General features: G+C 44.2%; 2 pseudogenes; both read right to left on the reverse strand.

Moving 5' to 3' along the window:
• Nucleotides 1–6,504: 6,504 nt before the first annotated feature.
• Nucleotides 6,505–7,875, reverse strand: LOC123409394 (annotated as a pseudogene).
• A 1,058-nt stretch (nt 7,876–8,933) lies between these two features.
• Nucleotides 8,934–13,902, reverse strand: LOC123409396 (annotated as a pseudogene).
• Between the last annotated feature and the right edge of the window lie 5,738 nt (nt 13,903–19,640).

The following is a 19,640-nucleotide window of genomic DNA, read 5'->3' on the forward strand; positions in this document are numbered from 1 at the left end:
GACAGACAAAGGGAATTGTATACGGGATTGATTGAATCCTTGACATCGTGGTTCATCCGATGAGATCATCGTGGAACATGTGGGAGCCACCATGGGTATCCAGATCCCGCTGATGGTTATTGGCCGGACAGTGTCTCAGTCATGTTTGCATGCCTCCCGAACCCGTAGGGTCTACACACTTAAGGTTCGATGACACTAGAGTTATAGGCAATAGTTATACGAGGTTACCGAAGGATGTTCGGAGTCCTGGATGAGATCTCGGACGTCACGAGGAGCTCCAGAATGGTCCGGAGGTAAAGATTGATATATAGGATGGATGGGTTTGGATGCCGGAAATGTTTCGGGCACCACCAGCAAAGTGTCGGGACCACCGGAAGGGTTCCGGAGGCCCACCGGGAGGGGCCACAAGCCCCGGAAGGCTACATGGGCCAAGTGCGGGAGGGAACCAGCCCCTAGGTGGGCTAGTGCACCCCCCCCCCCCACACACACACACACTCAGCCCAGGCGCACCAGAGAGGGAGGGAGGGGAAACCCTAGGCGCTGGTGGGCCTAAGGCCCACCTAGGGGTGCACAACCCCTCTCCTCCCTTGCCGCCGCCACCCCTCTCCATCTAGGGCTACCGCCCCCCTCAAAGGGGAAACCCTAAAGGGGGCACCACCCCTCCCTTCCCCCTATATATAGTGGGGGTTTTGGCCTTTGGAGATATGGTTTTCCATCTCTCTCTCGACGCAGCCGTGCTCTTCTTCTTCCTCCTCTCCCACGGTGCTTGGCGAAGCCCTGCCGGGAGACCTCGTCTCTCCATCGACACCACGCCGTCGTGCTGCCGGAGATCTTCCCCAACCTCTCCCTCCTCCTTGCTGGATCAAGGTGCGGGAGACGTCACCGGGCTGCACGTGTGTTGTACGCGGAGGTGCCGTGGTTCGGCACTAGATCGGAATCACACCATGATCTGAATCGCCGCGAGTACGACTCCATCAACCGCGTTCTAGCAACGCTTCCGCTTAGCGATCTTCAAAGGTATGAAGATGCACTCTCCCCTCTCTCGTTGCTGGTCTCTCCATAGGAAGATCTGAATATGGCGTAGGAAAATTTTGAATTTATGCTACGTTACCCAACAAGAGTACGAGACTAGCTTTTGTCTTGCTGTAGGATTTCCCATGTTATCAACAGCAACAAGCCGGGCCATTTGTGTGCGGGGTTGTCTTTTTGTTTTTCTTCTGTTTTTTGTTTCTTCGTTGTTTATTTTTCTTTGTTATTCTTCGTTTTATTTTGTTTTCACCGTTTTTTCTTTTTTTTTCTTTTTTTTTCTTTCTATATTTTTAATGGTTTATTCTTTTCTATTCTATGTTTCTTAATTTTTTTTATTATTTCTTAGTTTTGATCAATTTTGTTTGTTCTATTCGGTGTTGTTTGGTTGTTTCTTGTCTTCTCTTCATTTCCCTCATTGTAAGATTTCCTGTGCTCTCTGTAGTAACTGGGTTTTTGCTCACCTAGAAGGGCACGTTTGTAGCTCGCTATGTTTTCCTCAATTTTTTTTCTCGTTTCTTTTTCTTCATTTTTCTGTTTTTTGCTTTGCCATTCATTTTTCAATGTTTTCTTCATTCCATTATGTTTTTATACTGAGTTTTTCTTTAGCAGTTTTCTTTTGTTTCTTTATTCATTTTTATGTTTTTATTTTCTATTGTTTGTTACCTTTTCTGTTTCTTTCTTAGTTTTAATCAATTCTCTTCGTTTATCTTCAATTTTGTTTAGTTTCTTTTGTTTCCTTATGGGCTTTAAAGGGTTTTTTTGTGTTTTCCATTTTCAAGGATTTTCATTCTTGATTAAAATTTTACAAGATTAATATTTTTCAAATGCATGGTCAACATGTGTATACACATTTTTTACATTTTCATATGCTTGATTAACATTTTTCAAATACAAGATCAGCATTATTTCAATGCATAGTCAACATTTTTTCAAAACACAGCTGAAATTTCTCAAATGCTTCGTAAACATTTTTAGAAATGCAAGGTTCAGTACATGGTCAGCATTTATTCGATGTACATTTAACATTTGTAAACTTCTTGTTTTTCCAAATACAAGTTTAACATTTTTGAATATGATACAAAATTTAAAATTTCAAATGCATGATCAACATTTTTTCTATATATATTTAACATTTAAAATTGCTTGAGTAAAATAATTTTAATACATGGTCAACATTTTTTTCTATACGCATTTAATATTTTCAAATGCTTGATTAACATTTTTACATGATGAACTTTTTTCATTCACATTTTTGTTTTCCTCTGTATACATGTTTTGGATCATGAGTAACATTTTATCTATATGCATTTAACATTTTTAGATGCTTGGTTACTATATTTTTTTCAAATGTTTTTATGTAAAGATTTTTTTATAATATATTTATTTAAATTATTCTGGAAGTATAAAAATCATAGAAGAAAGGCGAAAAATGAAACAAAAGAACGTCAGAAAAAACCAAACAAAAATGGAAGGCGCTTGCGTCTGGTCGAGGGCGGTCGGGCCAGCCAATGCGATACGTGTGTGCGCGCTTGGCACAATGGGCAACACAGCTTTATTGATATGATCGTTCATTGCATTCTACTACTAAGATGTGCCTTTTTAAAATTTTGTATGGTTTCATACCTCGTGCAACTATCGATTTGTTGCCTCTTCCATCTTCGGTGAAGGTTAATTTTGAAGCTAAACAACATGCTGAATTGATATTAAAAATGCATGAGGTAACTAAGGAAAACATTGAGCGTATGAATGCTAAATACAAACTTGCTAGGGATAAGGGTAGAAAACATGTTGTCTTTGCACCTGGAGATCTTGCTTGGTTACATTTGTGTAAGGATAGATTTCCTGATTTGTGTGAGTCAAAGCTAATGCCACGTGTTGATGGTTCTTTTAAGGTGTTAGAGAAAATAAATGATAATGCATATAAACATGAGCTACCTGCAGAGATTGAGGGTTAGTCCCACTTTTAACATTGCAGATTTGAAGCCTTATTTGGATGAGGAAGATGAGCTTCCGTCGAGGACGACTTCAATTCAAGAAGGGGAGGATGATGAGGATATCGATACCATTGTTACACCTGCTATACCTACTGGACCAGTTACTAGAGCTCGCGCACGCCAATTGAATTATCACGTACTTTCGTTTCTTGGAAATCCTTCTAATGTTCATGAACATATGATGCTGCCTAAATTAGATATTTTGTTTTGCTTATGAATGAAGGACCTAGCATGGACAAGGAGGATGACCATTGGAGTGGGATCAAGAATGGGGGGGAAGGTGCACATGCGGGAAAGAACGAGGCAGCTTCGAGTGGTGATTTTCGGACTTTGAAGCCACCATAAGAAAAGCATGAAGGCTTGGACGAAATATACAACATGCCACTTCATAGATGTCATCCATAGGCTATTATAGGTGCCGCGTCACCTTATTTTTGGGCCAGGACCATGTAATTTCGAAATACGACCACATAGGCTGGTTTTAGAGTCCGTATGTGTGGGAAAACCGAGTTTAGTGTCGTTTTCGAACCCCTCCTTCAAGGGTCACGAAAATCCCTCTCTATTCCCTCATATATACAGCCCTTAGGGCATCATTTAGACTTGAGTTTTGTTTAGATTACAAGTTTGTCATAGCTGCAACTTCGCGTTCTTCGTTTGTGTTCTACGACCATAGCAAGACGTCATAGAACGCCACTTTTCATCAATAAAGTTTCCTCTTATATTCGCAATATCCAGATTGCAATCTCAGTTTCTTGCATGTTCTTCGTTTGCGTGCAGGAAACAGACCCTCGTGGTCAGGTTGATCGTGCTCCGACGTGGTCAATAACCTCTTGGAGTTGGTTTAGCGATTGATAAGGCGCGACGTCTTCGCACGTTCGTAGTCAGATCGCCAAAGTCTACTCCACCAAAAACGTTAGCCAGGATCTCATCGAAAGACAGGGATAACTTCGCCTCTATCAAAGCTTGTCTCATTTTGCGTAATATTTCAATGTGTTCTTACTTCTTACGAAGGAATACTTTCTCAAGAACTCTATTAGCATTCTTCGTACAATATAGCTTACTAATCATTCTCGCATATTTCTGATGGCAAAGGAAATAGACGGGATTCTTGATTCGTCTAATGCTGAAATGAGTGATGCTTCCACCTTATACCCAAAGAAAATAATCACTCTGATGTGTCAAACCATATCGGTGGTGCATTCATCTATTAAAGTTCTTTATGTTCTTTTTTTGAGTGCATATTGAAGTTCTTTATGTTGATTTCCTTTTTATTAACTGTTAGTGTTACATTTATTACATCTGAATTGGTGTTGCTAACCCACTTGTGTATCATGTTGTCTCCATATTGACGCGAGATTTCATAAATTCAGGACGAGGTCCTATAATTTGCTGGTATAGTTTGCTGCTTTAAGAATTTAGCATTACCCCAACCCGAAATTGTTCACTTAGTGTGTTACACTATTACTTGACAACTAATGTCTTCAAAACTAATCTACTTTGAGTATATTAAAGTCAGCTGAACGTTGACGAAAACCACACTGCTTGACTCTTCATTTTCCTGTCGTAGCATAGTTAGCAAAGAACATGAGCACTTTTCAAGTACGAACCACCCCAATTGCACATAATGTTATGCAGCTCATATTGATTCTAATGTGTATCTATTCGGTCTTACAAGTTCTTCTATGCTTCAAGGCCATGCATATGCCCCTGCATTCAATCAACAACAAAAACAACAACAACAATAAAGCCTTTAGTCCCAAACAAGTTGGGGTAGGCTAGAGGTGAAACCCATAAGATCTCGCGACCAACTCATGTTTCTGGCACATGGATAGCAAGCTACCACGCACCCCTGTCCATGGCTAGTTCTTTGGTGATGCTCCAAGGCCTACCCTGACCTCTCTTGACATTATCAGCATGCTTTAGCCATCCTGTATGCACTCGGGGTTCTCGAGGCCTGCGCTGAATATGCCCAAACCATCTCAGACGATGTTGAACAAGCTTCTCTTCAATTGGCGCTACAACAACTCCATATCGTATATCATCATTCCAGATTTGGTCCTTCCTTGTGTGGCCACACATCCATCTCAACATGCGCATCTCCGCCACACTTAGCTATTGCACATGTCGCCTTTTAGTCGCCCAATACTGAGCGCCATACAACATTGCGGGTCGAATCGTCCTCCTATAGAACTTACCTTTTAGCTTTTGTGGCACCCTCTTGTCATAAAGAATGCCAGAAGCTTGGCGCCACTTCATCCATCCGACTTTAATTCAATGGTTCACATCTTCATCGATATCCCCAACAACATTGACCCCAAATAACGAAAGGTCTCCTTCTGAGGTACCACCTGTCCATCAAGGGTAACACCCCCTCCTCCTCGTGCTTAGTAGTACTGAAAGCGCACCTCGTGTACTCGGTCTTAGTCCTACTCAGTCTAAAACCTTTCGATTCCAAGGTTTGCCTCCATAACTCCAATTTCCTGTTGACCCCCGTCCGACTATCATCGACTAGCACCACATCGTTCGCAAAGAGCATACACCACGGATATCTCCTTGTATATCCCTTGTGACATCATCCATCACCAAGGCAAAAAGATAAGGGCTCGAAGCTGACCCCTGATGCAGTCCTATCTTAATCGAGAAGTCATCAGTGTCGCCGTCACTTGTTCGAATACTTGTCACAACATTATCGTACATGTCCTTGATGAGGGTAATGTACTTTGCTAGGACTATGTGTTTCTCCAAGGCCCACCACATAAAATTCCGCGCTATCTTATCATAGGCCTTCTCCAAGTCAACGAACACCATATGCAAGTCCTTCTTTTGCTCCCTATATCTCTCCATAAGTTCTTGCACCAAGAAAATGACTTACATGGTCGACCTCCCAAGCATGCAACCAAACTGATTTTTGGTCACGCTTGTCATTTTTCTTAAGTGGTGCTCAATGACTCTCTCCCGTAGCTTCCTTGTATGGCTCATCAATTTAATTCCACGGTAATTAGTAAAAATCTGAACACCCCCCTCCCCGCGCGTTCTTGAAGATTAGTACTAATATACTCTGTCTCCATTCTTCTCGCATCTTGTTTGCCTGAAAAATGAGGTTGAAAAGTTTGGTAAGCCATACTATCGTTATGTCCCACAGGCATCTCCACACCTCAATGAGGATACAATCAGGGCCCATCGCCTTGCCTCCTTTCATCCTCTTTAAAGCCTCCTTGACCTCCGACTCTTGGATTTGCGGCACAAAACGCCTTCTAATATCATCAAAGGAGTCGTCCACATCAATGGTAGAGCTTTCACTCTCCCCGTTGAAGAGCTTGTCAAAGTACTCCCGCCATCTATGCTTAATCTCCTCATTCTTCACCAGGAGTTGCTCTGCTCCGTCCTTGATGCACTTGATTTGGTCAACATCCCTCGCCTTCCTATCTTGGATCTTGGCCATCTTATAGATGTCCCTTTCACATTCCTTCGTGTATAACCATTAGTAGAGGTCCTCATACACCTGACCCCTTCCTTCACTCATAGCTCGCTTTGCGGCCTTCTTTGCCATCTTGTACTTCTCTATGTTGCCTACACTCCTATCCATATATAGGCGTCTGAAACAATCTTTCTTCTCCCTAATTAGCTTCTCTTCTACTTCCCTTGGACACTCCAAACTCCTCTAAGGCCATCTTACGAATGCAAGTTGCCATCTTCATCCACATGTTATCTGCATCACCTCCTTCCTCCCAAGGGCCCTCATTAATGACCCTTTCCTTAAACGCCTGAGCTACCTTCCCCTTGAGCTTCCACCACTTCGTTCTAGTGACTTTGGCACGCTTGTCCCGCTGGACACGAATCCGAAAGCGGAAGTCAACAACCACAAGCTTATTCTGAGGGACAATACTCTCTCCAGGTATCACCTTACAGTCTAGGCATGCACGCATGTCTTCTCTTCCCGAGAGGATGTAATTAATCTGGCTAGAGTGTTTCCCACTACTATAAGTCACTAGATGTGATTCTCTCTTCTGAAAAAAGGTGTTACCTATGATCATGTTGTAGGCTAGCGCAAAGCTTAAGACATCTTATCCTTCTTGATTCCTGATGCCATAGACAAATCCCACATGCGCCCCTTCAAAGCTTGTGTTAGATGTGCCCACGTGGCCATTGAGGTATCCTTCTATGAAGAGCCTCTCGTCAATCAGTACATTCCTAACCATGTCCTCCAAGTCTTCCCAGAACTCCCTCTTGGTGTTCTCATTGTGGCCTACTTGTGGGGCATATGCATTGATAACATTGAGAACGACGTCCCCAACTACCAGCTTGACCAGGATAATTCGGTCCCCACGTCTCTTGACGTCTACCACTCCATACTTAAGGCTCTTGCTGATCTAGATGCCTACTCCATTTCTGTTTGCACCCATCCCCGTGTACCATAGCTTGAAGCCGGTACCCTCCACCTCCTTCGCCTTATATCCCCTCCATTTGGTCTCTTGGACGCAAAGATATCAACGCCTCTCCTCACCGCTGTATCAACTACCTCCCAAAGCTTACCTGAGAGAGGCCCTACGTTCCAGCTACCTAAGCGAATCCTCCTAGGATCGGCTATCTTCCTTACCCTTTGCACTCATCGAGTCAAATGCGCAGATCCTTGCTCATTTTCTACTACACCCGGGCACCGATGTAGCGCGCCACTAAGGATGGGATGACCCAATCCTTGCTCACTTGCGTCCGTATCCAGATCCTGATACGGCGCACCACCTGGGAGGTGGCGGCCCGATCCTTGCCCATTTTCCACCACACCCGGGTTTCGATGTGGCGCATCGCTGAGAGGGTTATGCCCCAACGAAAATCTTTTGGGTTTCATCTCCATAAGAGTGGCTGAGTTTTGATGTTGGCCCGCCAAGCCTATGACAACCCTCCTCCTTTACCCGGTCTTGGGGAAACAAATTTAAGCTTGACGAATAGGTCCAATGGGGTAAACCACCCAAGTTTTGATTCTTTGAATGTACAAAACTTCAGCCTCAAGTTGCATTTGGCCCATGAGAAGCTTGCAACCAAGTTATTATAAACCAAAGGACTTTGTCATCAACTGTTGTGTGGTTTGTTCCCCTAATATTTATGTACAATTTTGGGACCTTGAAAGGTAAATCCACCAGTATTCGAGTCCATCAATCATAGGACGTCTCTAGGCAATAATTCAGTTTGCAGTTTGTAGGCGGCTGCCTTCTGAGAAAAGGCTCGCATTCGCGCCAGCAGATGTCAGATGTGTGCTCCATACCTAATCACTCACTTCCATCGACGAGGGTGTTCGACGGTCTACAGGGGCATCAACTCTTTTTTCATTTACACGCAAGGGAATTGTAAGTGCTCTCAACTTCACAAAATCAAGCAATTCAGGAAGAGCAGACCCAACCAAGTGATGGATGTTTGTCATCAAAGGTGCGGTGGTCCCCCTAGGGGTTGGTCGAGTTGCTAACGGCAAGGAAGAGAGCTCCCAGGTGTTGACGAGTGAACACAATTTTCACTGCTGCCAATGGGAATCCGTCATCAGCTCCATAGATTATTTTTTCTATAGTACCTTTGATCTGATGAATGGAGAGTGATCAAGTCTCTGACAGTCTGGCCTGTGGGTGTGCAATGCATTAAGAATTCACTTTATTTCAGTTGAGAATTCAAGTGTTAGCATTTGGTTGCTGCGACGCACCATTGTGACACCACTGGTTGCCTGGCCTCTTGGGTACTTGGGTTGGTGGTAATGTTGGCCATAATATGTGTAAGATGCTTGCAAGTTACACAATCAGTTAGACAAAACTGACCGAAGTCAAACCTCACAGAAGGTGGTTCCAGACTTGCTCACTAATAATAATAACGATAATAATAATAATAATAAATAAATAAATAAATGCACATTTTGTGACAACAAAGTTATTCATATACAACATAAGGATTGCACTTGCACTCTTTTGTGAACCAAAATCTTTCAACGTATATATCCAACATACATGTTACAAAAGGAGATTGGGTAACCCAACAAATGCACAACAAAACTGTCGCTCCAAAGCGAGCGACGGGGCTACTCAAGCAAATAACACCTGGTCATTATATGGGTTTGAACAAGAAACATTCACAAGGATCCGCTTCCTTTCGGGCACATGGCACAGCTTCAACAACTAATCCAGACGTGTAATCATGATCAATTCAGGCACACATGTTCTTCGAACAGCGGACACTCACATATCTGCGACGGACCAAACATATGCCTCTTGCTCCGTGGCCTGATTATCATTCTTTAGCTTGTACATGTCCTTCTCGTATCCTGGAAACGCATGGAAACGGATTTAGTGGTTGATGCCTGCCAGATCCCTTGCGGCAAAGGGCATTACGACTGAACCACAACATAAACCTGAGCCAACTAATGATAGACAGAAAGTTCTACAAGTTGTGTGAATTCATAGAGTACCAGACAAGTTAGTGTAGGATTACAGCGAGCAACATGTTCTGTTCTTAAGCAGGTTTTCTCATTTCCTTTTGTAACCATAAGCAGGTATTGAACGATTCATACAGAGAAATATATCTTGGCTACGACAAACACGATATGCAACCAAATGAATGGACAAACTGCAACAACTGTATCAGAAACATGACTAACAGTTTAAAGTTGTTAAGCAGGTTAAAATGATGGCACTCTTAAATGAAACGCAAAAAATCTTCAGAACAAGAAAGACGTAAGGTGAAATTCAAACAATCCTAATGGTTCATTTAAACGTGTCAGCCTCCACATATACTAGGTACCTCACACAGGAAGCTATTCAATTTTAATGTAAGCCAACCTGGTTCTTTCGCCATAGCCAAGATGCATGCAGTTGAAGAATAGAAAGAAAAGGAAACTGAATGAATTTGAAAGGCACGTACCATTGCTCTGATCCACTCCATCCCAAGGACGACCGGGTTTTATATCGTAACGGTTTGGAGGAGGGTCCACCCCATGTTCCAGCCAGCTGTGAGGAGGTACATTTTGAGGAACTACCTTCACAACATGTGCCATAGGATCACCCCATCGGAGTCTGTTCTTCAGCATGCTGTCCAACTCAGGATCATCCCTACAAGTAAACAAACTCAAATTTAAACACTTTTTAGTTATAAAACTCCATGTTCATTTCCACAACAAAAGACAGACAACACCAAAGCCAACAATAAAGAGTACATTGTTCAAAGCAGGTGCCTAATATCGATTGCCCAAATATCCGTTCTTCTCATCTTCAAGTTGCTTCACTCGAGCCTCAGCTGCTTGTTTCTGCACCAACCCTTTACCCCATTCTATATATTTTTGCTCCCAACAGAAGAACACCAGTTATTACTTATTAGCTTTGGGCAACAACAACAATGCATGATGATTATTAGATCATTTGCTGCCTTTCGTTCCATACTACGATGAACTCACTAATAAGTGAGATGATTTCAACTAATCTGATTCCCTCATATCCAGCAGGTGTCATATCTGAATTTGTATGGATCTGTAACTCATAGCATGAATAGAGTGCTTACATGGTACAGGGAATTGGGGAACTTGGCATAAAAGGAAACCAGATTTTGGTTTATGCAACAGTAACAGCTTGTATGAGAGTGAATAAAGTTGGCATTAACAAGCTCTGTGCCTATGGTGTTCAAATCTTTATAGTACTGAGTCCTATCTTTCATAGTTTTCTATTTGCTGATCAGTCATTACCCTTTTATACGTAGTGCCTATTCTTCTAGGCACTCTGCACATTGCACATCCTCTATTCTGATGGTCCCAAGATAACATTTTATTCAAATAAGCTAAGAAATGTTGGTGCTTGCAGTCAAAGAGAAGTGTGTGGCACTACATATAAATGTTGGTGCTTGCTGATCAATCATTATCCTTGTATATGTAGTGCATATTCTTCAAATGTTGGTGCTTGCAGTCAAAGAGAAGTGTGTGACACAATATCAGGATAAGATAATTAGCACAGAACAGTTCCTCAAATCTATATTCTGTACTACTAAAAATACAAGAAATTTCATGTGGCAAAGTATAATCAACCATATGTCCAGATAAAACAGAAAGATGACTAATAAAAAAACAGAGGAGGAGCATATATTTACCTTTGGCTTCTCGTCTCCCTTTGCCTTCTGTATGACTTCTTGATTTATCCTTTTATCTGGGAAACGTCACAAAGCAATGTTACCGCAGAAAGTAGAATGTCTACATAGGTAACTGCCACCAAAATAACCAAAACATGCATGCACAGTGCATACCTTCCTTGTCTCAGAACACTGCCTTTGCCCCTTTACCAGTGAATGAAGGGTACTGTGCTGCGAACACAAAAGACAAACATCATACAACATAACACATATCTCAGTACAAGGTGTAAGCATATGTGTTCGAAGACATGAAGTATCACTCACTTGAGCTTCTCAACCTCCTTAATCTTTCTGATGTTCTCTTTCTTCGTCTGCTGACATCAATCCAGCTCACCTTATCTCATACGAAGCTCCTTCCTTCAAACCTTCCTTGGAGAAGTGTCTCTCTCCTTACAAGGTGGAGATAAATCATATGGTGCAGACTCTCGACCCTTGGTAGAGAAATATCCCTATCCCCTAGGCTTTGTCCCAATTTTTGTCTTCTTATGAGAAACAGGTCGTCCAGCTGTGTTGAGTCTTGGCACTTCCGTCTTCGTGGTAGAGAGATGTCTTCAGGCTCCTCCGAGTCATGTCGTGTCTAGAACCAAGGGGGGAGCGGTTCTGAGGCTCCTCCAAGTAATGCCTCGCGTGCCTACATGGTGGCGATATGTCCTGGGATTCCTTGGGAAAATGGCGAGCTTGTCTCCTTGGAGGATAGGGCTCGTCTCGTTTGCTGCCTAGACTTCTGCGGTGGTGATGGATCGACTCCCTCTCCTATACCCTTGCCCCCCCCCCTCCGATGGCGTGTCACGTCGCCTTTGCTGCCTAGCTACTGCTTTTGGTTCCTAAACGCCCGGTGCTTCTTCGTCGACCCCTTCATTTGAGCCCCTACCTACGCTAGAGATTACAAGACTTCAATGTTTGCTAGATGTCTCTTTTGGTTCTCCTCTTCATTTAAGCCCCTACCTACGCTAGAGATTACAAGACTTCAATGTTTGCTAGATGTCTCTTTTGGTTCTCCTTCGACAATTTGCAGGTTTTGCTACTGATTCTTCAGATACAGAGAGACTACACCGGTCAGGTACATTTCCATGGATCCGTGGTAATTGACCGTCTTCTCATATCACTCATGATTCTTCCAATTTGTCCTCCATTTAACCCTCTACGTTCTCCTGTTCATGTTTTAATTGTTGATGGTACTTCCCTCCAGTCGATAATCAAGGCACTTTTAGCACTTTGTCTTGTCATGTTCCTAGACTTACCATGTAGCTCGTTTCACCTGGTTAGATTGTTGACTTTGGTTGTAGAGTCATTCCCAACTTTGACTCTTGTTCTGATTAGGATCGTCACATTGGTGCTCGCCCTTGATGTTGTGACTCCTAGCGCCTCCTGGAACTTAACTGGCTTCACCTTCCCTCCGCTGCCACCGTCGCAAGTCCCTTCGCCTCTATTACCTCAACTACCGACTCTTTGTGGCATCATCGTCTTGGTCACTTGGATATGTCTTTGGCGGTGTGCCTTTAAACTGTCAGGTTTGACGACTTAGTAAACAAGTTCACTTACCTTATCCTCACAGAGAGATTGTGTCGTGATGTCCTTTCAATCTTGCTCACTTTGATGTTCGTGGTCCGGCTCCCTTTGTCTCGAAAAGAGCCATCGTTGCTATATTATATATAGATGATTTCTCTCAACCGACGTGAATATATTTTGTGTCTTCTTGTACTGAGGTCTTATCTACGGTAAGAAGTTTGTCGCCATGGTTCACACCTAGTTTTCCACTCATGTATTTGTCTTTTGTGAGTATATCTCTCATTTGCTACAGGGATTCCTTGCTGAGCAAGGCACACTTGCTCAATTCACTTGTCCTAGTGCTCATGCTCATAATGGTGTTGATGAGCGCAAGCATCAACACTTTCTTGAGGTGGCTCATGCGTTGATGATCGCCGCCTCTCTTGCACCTCACTTTTGGGTTGAGGTTGTTTTACTTTCACCTATCTCATCAATATTTCAGCCTTCCTCTCGAGCGTCTTTTTGGTCATTTTCGTGACTACTTGTGTTTCGTTTGTTTGGTTGTGTTTGGTATGTCATTCTTACCCCACGTGAACACACCAAACTGAGTACTCGATGATGAGCACAAGGGCTATCAGTGTTGGGATCCTATAAGTCATCAGATACGCATTTGTCGAGGTGTCACTTATGATGAGTCTTGTCCTTTCTGTCCACATCCATCCTCTCCTTTGGCTCAACGTACTTATGGCTTCCGCTTCATCCTATTGACAACTATGATTATTCGGAGCTGCTCTTCTCGAGACGACTTATCACGATGTTGTTGTTTATCCCAAATAACATGCAATGGCGGAGATTGCTCCTCATGGGCGCATCGGCACGTGGGATCTCATTTCCCTTCGTCATCATGGTCATCCCATCACTTGTGAGTGGGTCTACAAGGTTAAGACTTATGGTTCTCTTAAGCGCTACAGAGCTCATCATGTGGCCCATGGCTTTCAGCAAGAATATGGCCATATCCCGTTCACATTCTAAGTCAGTATCTTTTTGCGCCCACTTCGATCCACTACAGTGACCCCTTCCGTGTTCTATGAGGTCTTCGTGGGACTCTCTCTAGCCATTTCTTTTTCCCTGCTCAAGTCCGCCGGTCCTCTTTTGCTACTATGTTATTATTGGTGGTTTTCTCGTTGCTTGGAAGACGCAGAAACAAATTGCACTTGTTCGAGTGCAGACCTGAGTCGCGGACCATGGCTCTTTTGACAGCACATGTGACTTGTTAGATGCTTTAGAAATTTTGTGTTTCTATGACTACACATACTCCTCTCTTGTCAAACACTACAGGTGCTAATAGTATTGCGTGCTACCCTGTGAAGCATGAGCTCGTCAAGCATATTGATGTTGATGTTTCCTTCATGTGCTCCAATGTGCAAGAACGAATTATTGCTCATCAGTATGTGCTTTCTAATTTATAGTTGGCTGATTTCTTCACAAAAGCCTAGACTAGAGCACAACAAGGCTTTTGTCTATCCAAACTCTGTGATGTTGATCCACCATCAGCTTGAGGATTTTGGTGCTTCAGTCTCTCCAAAGAGATTAATCTCGTTTATAAGGGAAACCAAACTAAAAAACAAACAGAGCAGGCCAATTTACAATGAAAAGTGGGTCAAAAACAAACAAGCAACATACCCTCGTGGACAATACGACACAAGCGACAGTTGCACTAAACACATGCACCAGATTTGGTGTTCCCGCTCCGACGTGTCCCACTCGCGCGCAAGCCACAACATCACAGGCCTCAAAGACCTTGTAACGCTCAAGACGACCACTGCAGACCACAAACGTTGCACCAAACATCAAATCCACGGGTCGTATTGACCATGTCGACGACCTTGCTAATCTCGCATCAAGACACCACCCATGCGATGTAGATCCACGACCATGCCTTGGCGTATAACCGTCGTCCGAAACCACCGCTCTGACATCCACCGGGTCTGACCATAAAGCAACCCTGCCAAACCGACAATCACGATGGAGGGACATAGCACCACGATGAGGCCTTCATGAAGGAAAGAATGTGCAAGGTCACCATCATCACACCAACAATAGTAAGTGCAGGCCTTTCACCAACACTAAGCCACACAAGGGAATCAGACTATGTGGCAGTACACATAGCAGAGTGCCCCCGCGACGACAACCAAACACACCCACACGTCATGTATATCCCGTGTCATGTCATATCTTGTGTCATGTCTTATCCCATGGCACCTCACCACACAACAACCATGTTATGTCATATCCCGTCTAGAAAATCCACATGTAGACACTGGGTATTACCCATAGCTGTCTGCCATCACGGTGGTGGATAATTCCTTTCTGCTCACAGTGCCCTCTTCCTCAGTTCCTCTTCTTCACTTCAAATTGCAAAGAGCAACCCTCAGCTGTGTTGCTCACCCTAATGGTATTCTATAAGATATGAACTTCCTTTCCCCCTAGCGGTTAGGGAGGGTTCTTGACCGACGCTGGGTTAGCTACATACCAGAATCCCCTTAACTAGCATTGTTTGCATATACATTGCACGTACCTGTATATTCATTCACAGGGTGAAAATCATTTTTCTCATAAATCGGGTCGGGTCATACCCACTTCTCCCTACACGACCACCCAGGCCCTACTAGCCCAGTCACCTCTTCCACAAGTAGTGCTACCACGATGTTGAGAAATTAACTCATTTCTAGGCTAGAACCACATCTAGGTTGGAACCACCATAAAACTACCAAACCAAAACTTCTTTGGATCACGAACCCCATACCCACATTGTTCTATAACATGGCCAATCATATCTTATTTTGCGCAAAAACATGATAGCTTCTCGAATAACACACGAAACATTCGAGGTGGTTTACTTCGCTCACCAGTCCCTGAAAACCTTAAAGGTTTTTTTTCAGTTTGATATTGACTCACACTAGAACAAACTTGCATACTCAACGCCATTTAGGCCAAGTTCCACATCCACCCGTTACCCTATGCTCATAGCAAGACTATCTCAGTGTCCTTTCCATCTTGCTCACTCTAATGTTTGTGGTCTGTTTCCCTTCCCTTGAAAGGAGCCACCGTTACTATATTATCTTTAAAGATGATTTCTCTCGACACAAATGGATGTATTTTATGTCCTTGTAAAGAGGCCTTATCCATGGTAAGAAGTTTTCCACCACTAAGCAACATAAGGGAGCTCATACTATGTGCAACACACATAGCATACTGCCCTGCCGGCGACAACCAAACACACCCACACGTCAGTTATATCCGGTGTAATGTCATATCTCATGTCATGTCTTATTCCATGGTACCTCACCACACAACAATCATGTCATGTCATATCCCATCTAGCAAATCCACGTGTAGACACCGGGTCAACCCAAAACTGTCCGCGTCATGTCATATCCCATCTAGCAAATCCACGTGTAGACACCGGGTCAACCCAAAACTGTCCGCCATCATGGTGGTGGATCATTCCTTTCTGCACACAGTGCCCTCTTCCTCGCCTCCCCTATCACAATCACCTCATTGCTCGACTTTGGGTCCAAAGGCGTCCGGCTACGGTTATCCGCTCCCGACAACGTTTTCACCCCTCCCCTCACGCCTCTTCTGTACTCTCCATTGCCTGGCAAGTCGGCTAGGCATCCTTTGCATGCCTATGAGTTGTTGTGTGCAGCCTTGTTCCTACATCCCATGCTCTCATGGAGGTTGCCACCATGGGCACAAGCTCAGGCACCACCACTGACGGAGCAAGAGCACGGGCAGTCGGCACCGTCTCCGTCTTATGTAAGGAAGCAAAGCGCCCAAGAACACGCCACTACCTGTTGCCAAGCCAGGGACGCCCAACAAGGGAACTTGGAGTGCAGCATCAAGTCCGTGGCACAAATCCCGCAAACAGTGCAAGGATGCCAAGACAAATCGACAAGGAACGAAGAGTGCACAGGAGATATGAGGAAGCGATGAAAATGCTTTGCATGAGCGGCACACACCCTACGCTCAGCTGTGTTGCTCAACCCAGTTTTGCCCTAATAGTATTCTATAAGATATGTACTTCCTTTCCCCTAGCGCCTAGGGATCCTTGATCGACACAGGGTTGGCTACTTACCAGAATCCCCTTAACTAGAATTGCTTTCATTGACATTGCATGTACCTGTATTTTTCATTCACAGGGTCAAAATCATTTTTCTCATACATCGGGTCGGGTCATGCCCACTTTTCCCTACACGACCACCTAGGCCCTACTAGCCCAGTCACCTCTTCCACAAGTAGTGCTACCACGATGTTGAGCAATTAACTCATGTCTAGTCTAGAACCACATCTAGGTTGGAACCATCATAAAACTACCAAACCGGAACTTCTTTGGATCATGAACCCCATCCCCACATTGTTCTATAACATGGCAAATCATACCTTGATTTGCGCAAAAACACGATAGCTTCTCGAATAACACACGAATCATTCGGGCTGGTTTACTTCGCTCACTAGTCCGTGAAAACCTCAAAAGGTTTTTTCAGGTTGATATTGACGCGCACTAGAACAAACTTCCATACTCAACGCCATTTAGCCCAAGCTCCACGCCCACCAATTACCCTATGCTCATAGCAAGACTGTCCCAGCGTCCTTTCGATCTAGCTCACTCCAATGTTTGTGGTCCGGCTCCCTTTCCTCGAAAGGAGCCATCGTTACTATATTATTTTTAGAGATGATTTCTCTCGACACAAATGGATATACTTTTTGTCCTTACAGCGAGGCCTTATCGATGGTAAGAAATTTGCCACCACTAAGCCACACAAGGGAGCTCAGACTATGTGGCAGCACACATAGCAGAGTGCCCTGCCGGCGACAACCAAACACCCCCACACGTCAGTTATATCCCGTGTCATGTCTTATCCCATGGCACCTCACCACACAACAACCATGTCATGTCATATCCCGTCTAGCAAATCCACGTGTAGACACCGGGTCTTACCCGCAACCGTCCGCCATCACGGTAGTGGATCATTCTTTTCTGCTCACAGTGCCCTCTTCCTCACTTCCCCTATCACAATCACCTCACTACTCGACTTCGGGTCCAAAGGCTGACGGCGACGGCGGTCCGCTGCCAGCAACATTTTCACCCCTCCCCTCACACCTCCTTTGTACTCTCCATTGCATGCCAGCTCAGCTAGGCATCCTTTGCATGCCTATGAGTTGTTGTGCGCTGCCTTGTTCCTACATCCCATGCTCCCATGCACGTTGCCACCATGGCCACAAGCTCAAGCACCACCACTGGCGGAGCAAGAGCACGGGCAGTCGGCACCGTCTCCGTCTTATCCAAGGAAGCAAAGCGACCAAGAGCACGCCGCTACCTGTCGCCAAGGCCAGGGACCCCAAACAAGGGAACGTGGAGTGCAGCATCAAGTCCATGGCACAAAACCCGTAAACAGTGGAAGGATACCAAGCCAAATCGACAAGGAACAAAGAATGCACAGGAGATATGGGGATGCGATGAAATGCTTGCATAAGCAGCACACACCCCCTATCATCTGCCTTTTGTTCACTTCAACTTGCAAAGAGCAACCCTCAGCTGTGTTGCTCAACCCAGTTTTGCCCTAATGGTATTCTATAAGATATGTACTTCCTTTCCCCCTAGCGCCTAGGGAGGGTCCTTGATCGACACAGGGTTGGCTATGTACCAGAATCTCCTTAACTAGCATTGTTTGCATTGACATTGCATGTACCTGTATTTTCATTCACAGGGTCAAAATCATTTTTCTGATACATTGGGTCATGCCCACTTTTCCCTCCATGACCACCTAGGCCCTACTAGCCCAATCACCTCTTCCACAAGTAGTGCTACCACGAGGTGGAGCAATTAACTCATTTCTAGGCTAGAACCACATCTAGGTTGGAACTATCATAAAACTGCCAAACTGAAACTTCTTTGGATCACGAACCCCATCCCCACATTGTTCTATAACATGGCCAATCATATCTTGATTTGCGCAAAAACACGACAGCTTCTCGAATAGCACACGAAACATTCGGGGTGGTTTACTTCGCTCACCAGTCCGTGGAAACCTTAAAAAGGTTTTTTTTCAGTTTGATATTGACTCGCATTAGAACAGACTTTCATGCTCAACGCCATTTAGCCCAAGCTCCACATCCACCAGTTACCCTATGCTCATAGCAAGACTGTCCCAACGTCCTTTAGATCTCGCGCACTCTAATTTTTGTGGTCCGACTCCCTTCCCTCGAAAGGAGCCAGCGTTGCTATATTATCTTTAAAGATGATTTATCTCGACACAAATGGATATATTTTATGTCCTTGTAGTGAGGCCTTATCCTTGGTAAGAAGTTTGTCGCCATGGTTCATACCCAGTTTTCCACAGACATGTGTCATTTGTCCACATTATGCTCCCGAGTATATCTCTCATTTGCTGCGTGGATTCCTTGTCGGGCAGGGCACACTTGCTAAGTTCTCTTTTCCTGATGCTCATACTTAGGATAGTGATGTCGAAAGGAGCCAGCGTTACTATATTATCTTTAAAGATGATTTATCTCGACACAAATGGATATATTTTATGTCCTTGTAGTGAGGCCTTATCCTTGGTAAGAAGTTTGTCGCCATGGTTCATACCCAGTTTTCCACAGACATGTGTCATTTGTCCACAGTATGCTCCTGAGTATATCTCTCATTTGCTGCGTGGATTCCTTGTCGAGCAGGGCACACTTGCTAAGTTCTCTTTTCCTGATGCTCATACTTAGGATAGTGATGATGAGCGTAAGCATCATCACTTCCTTGAGGCGGCTCGTGCGTTGATGATCATCTCCTCTCTTCCACCTCACTTTTGGGTTGAAGCTGTTTCTAGTTCCACTTATATCACCAACATTCGGCCTTCCTCCGCAGTGTGACATTACAACCGAGCGTCTTTTTGGTCGTACTCGTGACTACTCAGTGTTTCGTTTGTT

This window comes from Hordeum vulgare, chromosome 7H (assembly GCF_904849725.1).
Source record: "Hordeum vulgare subsp. vulgare chromosome 7H, MorexV3_pseudomolecules_assembly, whole genome shotgun sequence".
Lineage (NCBI taxonomy): Eukaryota > Viridiplantae > Streptophyta > Magnoliopsida > Poales > Poaceae > Hordeum > Hordeum vulgare.